The following is a 12,039-nucleotide window of genomic DNA, read 5'->3' as shown; positions in this document are numbered from 1 at the left end:
AAGGGGATTTAAAGATGTTTCCCATGTGTTGACCGGGAAAGAATAGCCCCAATGCAAATCCAAGCATGTCGTAAGAGGTGACTAAATGAACTCTGAGTTTCGAGAGTTTGAGTTTCGCTCTGTTAAGGTTTTTGCCTTGAGGGAGCAATTTGAGTCTCCAGGGAGGATGTTCTCTGGCACTGCCCGGTGAGGGGCTTTGGCGGTGGGTGCCTTTCCCTGGAATATGAGCGGTTCTGCTCGGTGGGTGGGCGTCACTGAGTGGAGCCAATGCTGAGTTGGACGATCTCTCGGCTGACTAAAATGACTAGATGACTAAAATGGGTATCGAGGGTAATGGATGGCAATGCCGTAGCCAATGAAGTTCTAACTGAGGCTCAGTTATTGCTGTTACCCTCCTGTCATGATTAGAACTCATAGCTCAATAATACCCTATCCTTACACTGTCCTCTACAGATAACGGGGAATATGAAAAGCATTCTTGCTTCGCCCTTAAAAGCCAGTCCTTTTAAGGATTTAAAGATGTCTTTGATAAACAGCTTCCGTTTATTTATATTTCATTCGTATAGTTCAAGCTGAAATTGATAGAAAGTGAAGTCCGCGTTTATGAACGCTGTTTATTTATAATTTATTCTATATTTTATTGAAGACAAAAACATTTGTCTTCAATAAAATCTTTTCTTTAAAGCTAAATGGAAATAAGAGGAAATATAATTTAAAAATGTAAAGTAAATTTGAAGTGTATATTTTAAAAAAAAGTTTCAAAAGCTGTAAAAGGGTTGGATACGGTTTTAGAATGAATCTGATATAGAGACAAAGTTATCATTATACAGTTATCACTTCTTCTTCTTTTTTTTTTTAGGAGGTTTGTCAACTGAAAATAAATTATCACTGGTTAGACAGCAGTTTTGAATTAAGTGTGGATTTTGAATTAAGCTGTTTTAAATTAAGGTAAGTTGTCTTGTCAGTGAATTCCAATTACAAAAAGGAAAAAGTGAAAACGTTTAATATTACTCAATGCCAGCTTATATATGAAAGATGCCGTTTCATTACTGAATCTTGAGGATTTTCATAAATACTAAAGAGAAAATTGATGCAAATTTTGAGCCAAAAATATTTTTATTTCTTTTGTCATAAAATAACAGTGGATCTTTAATGTTCTTATCAAACCAGGTTCATAATTTGTGTTATCTTTTAAGAATTTCTTTATTAATTGTTTACATTTATACTCCAATTACGATTTCACTGATGAGGAATACAATTTTCTATAGCCGGGAAGATGCATTGTTAGGGAATCGACCGTGAGATGCAGTGATTAATTAATACCCTTGGAAGATTGGAGGATAATGGATAGCAATGCTGAACCAATGAAGTTTAACTGAGGTTCCGCTGTTGCTGTTACCCCCTTGGACGCTGAGATTCGAGAGTTTGAGTACGCTCTCTTAAGGTTTTTGCCTTAAGGGAGCAATTTGAGTCTCCGGGGAAAGTGTTCTCCGGCACGGCCCGCTGAGGGGGCTTTGTCGGTGAATGCTTGTCTTCAGAATATGAACGGTTCTGCTCTGTGGTGGTGTGTGGGTGGAAGGCCAACGATGAGATGGATGGTCTTTCGCCCACGATTGAGTGGCCTAGGGATCGTCCGAATTTATAGAGACGGCTTTACCTTTAAAGATGGCAATGCTGTAGCCAATGAAGTTGTAACTGAGGCTCGGCTATTGCTGTTATCCCCCTGCCATGATCAGAGCTTTAATAGCTTAATAACACCTTATCCCTACACTGTATTCTACAGATAACGGGGAAGATTAAAAACATTCTTGCTTTGTCCCTTTAAGCCAGTCCTCACTTATAAGGATCCATTGTTGAATCTAGGAAGTTTTATTTCTTTTCTTCTTCCCTGAAGGCTCCTTTCTTTCTCCTCATGAATTCTGTTATCTTGCCAATAGAGCAAAAGCGATGTCCAATGGGGTCAAACCCCACTTTGTTCGAATTAATAACAATCGTCTGTATTACACTCATTTCATTAAATAGTTCTCATGTATCAAAATTAGTTTTTTTTTTAATTTATTTATTTATATTTATAAAATAAATCATTTTTAAAATAAATAAATAAATATTCCGATGTTACAACAGTACCTCTTCACATTATTGAAATATTTAAAAATATATATGCAACAAACTAACATCGTTGTTATTCAATCGCCAAATGCTAACAAGATAATACGCTCTCTAAATAAATACTAAAAAAAAATTCTTTCAAGAAATTGTTAATGAATAATGTGAAGCGTGTGTTTTGCAAAACACACGCTTCACATTTGAAAGCAAAACTATTTCAGAAAACGTTATAAAATAAACCAAATAATTAAATTAAAAAACAAATAATTTTACCCTAATTAAAAATTAATCCTATTTATATTTTATTTATTTATAAAACAAATTAACACCATTCAATTTCTTTCTACAAAACAAAACTAATAAAATAAAATAATTATATTTTTAAATGAAATAATAAAATTTAAAAAAAATAATATCCCGTCCAAATGTTTCAGATATTATATAAACTGCATTCGGCTCCTTATTATATTGATATATTTACGTAATTAATACAAAACTATTAAACTTTATTTATTATATTTCTATTTTTTTCTAGTGAAAGAAATATTCTATCAGTATAGAATGCGAAGGTAATTCATAATTGTTTGTTTTCTAATGCCTTTCTGTTCATTTTACTTTATTTTATTTTATTTATTTTTTAAAGGGTTCGACTCAGAAATCTTGGTCAGTTATCAATAAAATATTCATTTTGTTTTGTTAGATATTAACTGGTATCATTTCTTTTTTCCTGTGTGTGTGTTTATTGCATTGTTACGATTGTATATAAAGTACACAATGTTTGTGGAACAGCGTATTTATAATCAAATCTCAAAAGGGACAATGGAAGAGCTTCGTTATAAGTCTTATATTCAATGCCAAAAAAAATTATTTTTATTCTCTAATAAGCTAATATTAAGCAAAAATAAAATATAAAAATTAAGAAAATTTATTTTATCATAAATAATCAAAATTAATAACTAGTGGTTTGATAATTAAAAATTTTAATACACCATTTTGTTTTGAAGATAATGAAAGATGATATTTTCTTCCAGAGATAGAGATGGGTGATGGCGGTGATTGATTCATTCAATCCAATACCCTTGGAGGGTAACGGATGGCAATGCTGTAGCCAATGAAGTTCTAACTGAGGCTCGGCTATTGCTGTTACCCTCCTGCCATGATCAGAGCTTTAATAGCTCAATAACACCTTATCCCTACACTGTCCTCTACAGATAACGGGGAAGATGAAAAGCATTCTTGCTTCGCCCCTTTAAGCCAGTCCTTATAAGATATAAGATGATATTTTGCTGGTGCGTAATGGCGGTTGCCAAGTGTTTATATATGTGATCAGTGATTTAAATAGTTGTTATGATTTTCTAAAGAAAAGTTTATTTTGTAAAATATTTGCTACTGATGCTGGTAGATCGATTTGATCTACGGGATATTTATATATAGAGGTAAGTGTTCTTCATTCTGTGAAACATTTACTACCTTTGCTGGTAGATCGACTTGATCTACGGGATATTTACATTGGGCTCTAGGACTAACTTCTCAAACTTCATTTTAATAGAGTTGTTGCCTTCTGTTAATCATGACAAAACCTCTCAATGAAGGCATATTTGAAGAAGTTTACAAAGAATTCCTAAGATTAGGAAAACTTTTGAGCGACAACTGGCCAGGGAAAGTAAAGCTCTTAGATACATTCCCCCCTACAGCAGTCACAGAAGATAGGATGGATGATTCTAATGAAGGAAGTATGTTGACTGAACCAGAATCAAGTCACTCCACGAATACAGAGAATGCTGCATCTCAGGATAATACTCCGCAGTTTGTGGAAACCAACACAGAATTTCAAACAGTCAAAAAGAAAAGGAAAATCTCCTCTACTGCAGATACACCCAAAACAGTGGAGATAGAACCAGATAATGTAATTAAAGAAAGGGTACCCCCAGTCGTCCTAAGGGCCAAGGAGCACTGGACGTCCGTTGCATCCACACTGAAATCTTCAGATATCACCTTCATTAAAGCCACAAACACAGAAGAAGGGATTCGCATACAACCTAAAACATCATCAGATTACAGAAAAATGACCAAACTTCTAGACAACAACAACTTGCCATATCACACTTTTGCACTCAACAGTGAAAAAAATTTAAAAGTAGTGTTAAGGGGAGTAACTGAAACATTACAAATAGAAGACCTCACTGCAGACCTCCAACTTAAGGGATTTAGCCCAATTAAAGTCAGCCGAATGCGGAGGGCTGATAAAACACCCTATCCCCTAATTCTAGTGGAAATAAGCAAAGACCAAAATCATATATACAATCTCCAAACCATCTGTGATCTAGTCATAAAAGTTGAGGCATTGAAACACAAATCAACTACAACCCAGTGCCATAGATGCCAGAAGATTGGGCATGCCCAACGATGCTGCAAGGCTGAATTTCGTTGCGTTAAATGTGGTGGCAAACATGCATCAAATGAATGCCATAAACCTCGTACACTTCCAGCAAAGTGTGCAAACTGCGGAGGACCACACCCTGCAAACTATAGGGGCTGTATAGCATTTCCTCAAAACCAAAAATTACAACTCAAAACCAGTAAACCTCTTCAAGAACAAGCGTCTTCCCATCAAACCATAGTCTCCACAACGGATGGAAGATCGTATGCTGAAGTTACAAGATCAACCTTCCAAAAAGACCCAAAACCAAAGCAGTCACAGCAAACCAACAAACCTATCCTACTGAACATAACAAGCCACTTAGGTCAAATGCTTGCTGAACTCCAACAAACCAACCCAACTCAAGAAGCCAAAGATATCATCTTAAGGCATACACAATCACTCTTTATGGAAATTCTTAATGGATAAATCTAAAAGAAAACCGAAATCATTACAAATTGTTTCATGGAATGCAAATGGTTTATCTATCAAATTACAGGAGCTGCAGGAGTTTGCAGCAGAAACTCAAGCAGACATCATCCTCATAAATGAAACACATCTTCGTCCAAGTGACAAAATCAGAATCAATAGTTATAGCACTTACCGAACAGACAGATGCTTTGCTAGAGGTGGAGGCACTGCCATCTTTGTGAAAAGTAACATAAAACATAATTCAATAGCAGAACCCCAAACAGAACACATGGAAACTACAGGAATAGAAATACATATGGAAAATACAAGCAGTATTACGATATATGCAGCCTACAACCCCCCAAATAAAAAACTCCTTGAATCTGACTTAGAGGTGATACTAAATACAGGCAGAGCAGTGATTATAGCCGGAGATCTTAATGCCAAACACTCAGTCTGGAATAGCAGAAACTCAAATATTAATGGAAGAATACTCAACTCTTACACCACTTCAAGGAATATAACAGTAATAGGACCCACTGAACCCACACATTATGGAGCTACCGGTCGTCCTGATGTACTAGATATAGCTATATTAAAAAACATAGCGCACAGCTATCAGATACAAGCAATCAACGACTTAAGTTCTGATCATAACCCCATCATATTACAACTAGGCACCATACAAGATATAACAGAAAACACCACCGCATTTATAAATTGGAAACAACTTCCCTCAGCCTTCCAGGAAAACCTTGGTCCAATACCGCATATAACATCTGCTGAAGATGTAGAAAAAGCAGTGAAGACTCTTGAAAAACAACTACTGACAGCTATAACGCAGGTAACAAATATAACCAAATGTACACCATCAAATAAACTTCCACAGGATATAAAACGTCTTATCCAAGAGAAAAACAGATTAAGGAGACAATATCAGAGAACAATGGACCCAGCGGATAAACAAGCAGTCAATAGAGCAACAAACCAGGTTCGATATGCCCTAAAGGACCACCGTAACCAACTCTGGAATAACAAAATTCTCCAATTAAACACAGAGGATCAATCAATATGGAAAATGATGAAATCACTCCGTTCAAAGCGTTTTACATTTCCTCCAATCCAAGGTGAATCTAATGTTGTCTACAACGACGAGGAAAAAGCTGAAGCATTTGCTGACAGTTTAGAAAAACAATGCAGCCCCAATTATATCAATACAGATATAAATTTCATAAGTAAAATTCACACCCAAGTGCGTAAAATAACTCAAAATGCCTCATTCCAATCCAATAACAAATCCGTATCACCAACAGAAGTATATGAGATTTTAAGAAAACTAAATAACAAAAAGGCTCCAGGTCCAGATGGAATAACAAATAAGGTACTCAAGTTACTTCCTCGCAAAGGGGTTATGCATCTAGTAGCCATCATTAATGCCATCTTCCGGCTAAATTATTTCCCACAACGATGGAAAATTGCCGACGTTTTCCTAATTCCCAAACCTGGGAAAAATACCCAGTTTCCTGTAAATTACAGACCAATCAGCCTTCTCTCATGCATAGGTAAGATAGCCGAACGTGCTATTCTCACACGGCTTCAAGAGGCAACAGATATCAACCATATAATTCAAGATGAACAATTCGGCTTTAGGAAATATCACTCCACAACGCTACAAATTTATAGAGTTATCGAACATATAACCCAAGGGTATGAATGGCACCAACACACTGGCGCAGTTTTTCTAGACATCACTCAAGCATTTGATAGAGTATGGCATGATGGACTAATTTTTAAACTACACGAAGTTGGTATTCCATTGCCACTAGTGCTACTTATCAAATCATATCTACACAACAGAAAATTTAAAATAAAACTCAACGGTATCAGATCCACGGAGAGGAGAATCACGGCCGGAGTACCTCAAGGCTCTCTACTATCTCCCCTACTCTTCTCCATATACATGGCAGATCTTCCCAAACTGTCTCCAGCTATCACCGCTCTGTATGCCGACGATACAATCATTATAGCCAGATCCCTCCGTCCACACCTGGCCACAATCAAGCTGCAGAGAGCAGTCAATGAATTGGAGGATTGGTACACCAAGTGGCGTATCGCAATTAATCCAAACAAAAGCTCTGCAGTACTTTTCACCAGACGTAAGGCAGAACCGAATACAAGCATACAAATGTTTGGTAAAATCATCCCTTGGCGCAATTCTACCAAATATCTGGGAATTCATCTTGATAGACGTCTAAACTTCAAGTCACATATGGATAGTGTTACCACTAAGGCAAGTCAGACTATAGCACAGCTATATCCACTTTTGAACAGGAACAGCTTCCTAAGCATAAGCAACAAAATCTTACTTTTCAAATCGGTAATCAGACCGCAACTAACTTATGCCTCTCCAACCTGGGGTCACACGACTAAAAGCAACATCAACAGACTTCAGATAATACAGAATAAATGCCTAAGAATGGCATTTAATGCCCCATGGTTCATCAGAAACATCCAGTTACATCAAGAAGCCAATCTTCCAGATATTAAGACCTACATGACAAGCATTGCAGAGAAATTCTTCACAATCACGGATAATCACCCAAATCAGTTAGTTCGACAGGCAGCGGACTACAAGCCCTCAGATCGTTTCAAACATAAAAAACCGAAATCCTCCATCGCAAGAGAAAGCTGATACAGCCTCAATGCTCACAATGAGCGGGTAAATTACCCACAATAATCTCATCACCCACAATCTAAAATCCAGATGAAGGGATAAAGAGTCAAGGACTCAGTCCATCAACCAATTAAGTTCAAGATGATATTTTGAAGATTTTTGGAATTGGTGACGGAGAAAAATGGCGGCCCGTGTGTTAGTGTTTTGTGTAGTGTATTATTGATGATGGAATTAAAGAGTCAGATGAGTCATTGTGAATGATAAATGATATATACAGAGGTAAGTGTTCTTCATTTTCTGAGGTTTTTTAAGGTGAAATATTTGCTACCGTTGCTGGTAGATCGATTTGATCTACGGGATATATATATATATATATATATATATATATAGAGTAACATTTTATTGCTGGTAGACACCTAAGAGCGTCTACGGGATCTGCTAGTGGACCCTCAAAAGTCCACAGGATTATCTTTGCCTGCTCGGGGCACCTGAGGGACCTCTACTCTTTCTCCATCTGTGTCTCAACACATATTAATTTCTTGAAATGACAAAACTTCTAAATGAGACCCAATTCGAAGAGGTTTACAGGGAATTCCTCAGACTGGGAAAGCTACTGAGTGATAATTGGCCGGGAAAGGTTAAACTGTATGACACGTTTCCCCCCGAATGTGTCTCAGACGCTGTCGCTGAAGATTATTTAGAGTCGATGCCTTCTACTCCTTCAGACTTTGTAGAAGTGCGTGCTCGCAAAAAGCGAAGAACAACAGAAGAACCGCACAATGACAATACTGTAATGGAACAGGATTCTCAGGGTTCGGACGCCGCCACTTCTCCCAAAGAAAAGGTGCCTCCGGTCATCCTTAGAGAAAAACAAAAGCGGGCAGCTTTACGATCCACAATGTCCAATCTGCATATTGGCTTCATTAAGGCCAAAAACATGGATGAAGGCATAAAGATTCAGCCAGCAACAGTGACAGACTATAGAAGGTTGACCAAGGAACTGGACAACAGAGGCATCCAGTATCATACCTTTGCGCTCAGTTCAGAAAAAAATTTAAAAGTAGTCCTTCGTGGTGTCTGTGAAGACATTGACACAGCAGAAATCGCTGCTGACCTAAATTCTCAGGTTCTGCCACCAGTCAAAGTGAGCAGAATGTACAAAGCTGACAAAACTCCCATGCCATTAGTCCTTGTTGAGATTCACAAAATATATAAGGATATCTACAACTTAAAAACAGTCTGTGGTCTCATCGTCACACCGGAACCACTCCGTAAAAGATCATCTTCTGGGCAGTGCCACAGGTGCCAAAAGTTTGGCCATGCCCAGAATCTATGCAGAGCAGAATATAGATCTTTAAAATGTGGAGACAGCCACCCAACCAATACCTGCACTAAGCCAAGGACCACCTCGGCCAAATGTGCCAACTGCAGTGGCCCTCATCCGGCGAACTACAAAGGATGTACTCAACACCCAAAGAACAGACGGATGGAGGCAATCAATCAGCCCTCCTCCTACAGTACAAGAACACCAGCGGCCCAGACATCAAAACCGGAGACTCAGCGACCACAGTCGGAGACCACCAACCAAAAGCAAACAAGAAGTTATGCAGATGTGACCCGTACAATTAGGCCAATTCCAGAACAAAATCAACCAAGAGCACCTAAAAACCTAACAGCTGTTATCACGGCCTCACTAGCAAACATGCTACAAAATTTTAGCCTATCAAACCCTACTGAAACCACCACTAAAAGATTTCTTCGTGAAACACAGGTCATCCTCACAGCTCTCATAAATGAATAGTAACAAACTCATTCCATCATCTCTTCAAATAGTTGCTTGGAACGCAAATGGCCTCAAAAACAAAATCCTGGAACTCCGTGCCTTCACATCTAGATATCAGCCAGATGTTATTCAAATCAGCGAAACTCATCTAAGACCCTCAGACAATCCTACAATAAGGGGCTATCACGTATACAGAAATGACAGACTACTCTACAGAGGCGGTGGCACTGCCATCTTCATTAAAAACTACATTATGCACCACTCTGTGAGCATTCCTTCAACCACTAACCTTGAGATCACAGGAGTGGAAGTAGTCACCAGCTCCACTGGCAAACTGAAAATCTACTCAGCTTACAACCCTCTCCAAAAATCTCTACTTCACTCTGATCTAAATGCCATCTTAGGCATCAGAGGGCCCACCATTATCACGGCCGATCTGAATTCCAAGCATCCTGCGTGGAATTGTTCAACCACAAACAAGAATGGTTGCATCCTTTTCAATTACTTAGGATCAAGCAACGCTGTTGTGGCAGGCCCCACCGAACCAACTCATCTCAGTACGTTCGGCACTGCTGACATCCTGGATATAGCTATCCTGCAGGATATTAAACTTCAGTACAGTATCATATATATGGATGAACTATCATCCGATCACAATCCAATTCTGCTGCAGCTGGGAAATCAGGAATTCCTGTGTCCTCCTTCTCACTCCTACATTGTATGGGAAAGACTGTCAGCAGCACTCAAGGATTATATTGGACCTGTTCCTCACATACGCACAAAAGAAGAAGTGGAAACTGCAGTTACAAATCTCACACAACAAATTAATTCTGCTATAAAGGTAGCTTCCTCTTACAAATCTGCCCGCAAGCCAGATCGTTTGCCTGAAGACATCATGAACTTAATCAGAGATAAAAACAGAGCTCGAAAAAGATTCCGTAACACGTGTGCACCACAAGACAAAACAAATCTAAACAGACTAAATGGGGCAGTAAGAGATGCACTGAAAGCTCACAGAGACTATATATGGGATGAAAAGTTATCCTCCATTTCACCTAGTGATCACTCCATCTGGGGACTACTGAAAAATACCAAAAACAAAGGCAGATCCCTTCCCCCAATATTAACTGACCAGGGCCTTGCTCACACAGATGTGGACAAAGCAGAGGTTATAGCGCACAGCTTGGAAGAGCAATGCAGGCCTTCGTATGGAAACCTTGACTTTGACCACATACATAAGATTCACAGCAAGGTCAGACACTCACTCAAACTTCCTATCACCAGCACTGACCATATTGCATCAACATCACCTGCTGAGATATATGACATTATTAAAAATTTAAAGAACAAAAAAGCTCCTGGACCAGACGGCATTACTAATCGTGTGATTAAACTTCTGCCCCGGAGGGCAGTAGTGTACCTGACCAGTATAATAAATGCAATTTTAAGATTTCACTATTTTCCTTCCACCTGGAAACTGGTTGACGTAATTCCCATACATAAGCCAGGCAAAGACTCACACCTACCCCAAAATTATCGTCCAATCAGTCTCATCTCAAATCTGGGTAAGGTTGCAGAGAAGGTCATCCTCTCACGACTTCAGACCTCAATAAATGACCTAAACATCCTTCCAAAAGAACAGTTTGGTTTTAGGCAACACCATAGTACTACCCAGCAAATCCACAGAATTGTTGAATACATCACAGCCAGCTACAACTGGCGCCAGTGCACAGGCGCTGTTTTCCTAGACTTATCCAAAGCATTTGACAAAATATGGCATTTTGGACTCCTGCACAAGCTTATCTCAGCCGGCATCTCACCTAAAATGGTTCATTTAATCCACTCATATCTTCAAAATAGATCAGTGCAAGTAAAAATCAACGGTTCTACATCCTCCCAGCGCCACATCTTTGTTGGAGTGCCGCAAGGATCTCTACTGGCTCCATTGCTGTTCTCTGTATACATGTCAGACATCCCACACAATCCGATGACTTCCATTTTGGCCCTATATGCGGACGATACGGCAATTCTAACCAGATCTCTCAGACCCCTTTTCATTACCAGAAAGCTTCAAGAAAACATTCTAAAGCTTTAGGGTTGGTTCTCTAAATGGAGATTGGAAGTCAACCCCCAGAAAAGCTCGGCTGTTCTTTTCTCAAAAAGGCCAATGTCTCCTGTAGGAGATTTGTTACTATTCAATACTAAAATTCCCTGGCAGTCAGAAACAAATTACCTGGGTGTAATTCTCGACAAAAAGCTATCTTTCAATCAACACACCAAGTCTGCATGCACAAAGGCATCTAAAGCCATAGCACAGATCTATCCGCTAATTAATAGAAATAGCAAGCTCAGCGACAGAATCAAATTGCAGCTATACCAGTTGACGATTCGTCCTATAATCACCTATGCCTCTCCGGCCTGGAGCCACACCTCTAATGCTAACATCATCAAAATACAGCGAGTGCAGAACAAGTGCCTGAGAATGATTTTGAACGCCCCGTGGTATGTTAGAAACACTCAACTCCACAGAGACACAAATATTCCCTATATCTTCTCTTTTCTACGATCCTTAGCCACCAAGTTTTTCCTAAAGACGTCCACACATCCCAACGATTTGGTTCAACAAGCTACAGCATACGATCCAAC

Source organism: Typopeltis vanoorti, chromosome 6 (genome assembly GCF_054136105.1).
Source record: "Typopeltis vanoorti isolate ZY-2024b chromosome 6, IOZ_Tvanoo_1.0, whole genome shotgun sequence".
In the NCBI taxonomy this organism is placed as follows: Eukaryota; Metazoa; Arthropoda; class Arachnida; order Uropygi; family Thelyphonidae; genus Typopeltis; species Typopeltis vanoorti.
The sequence above is the reverse complement of the archived record's forward strand: the minus strand, read 5'-3'. Positions refer to the sequence as shown.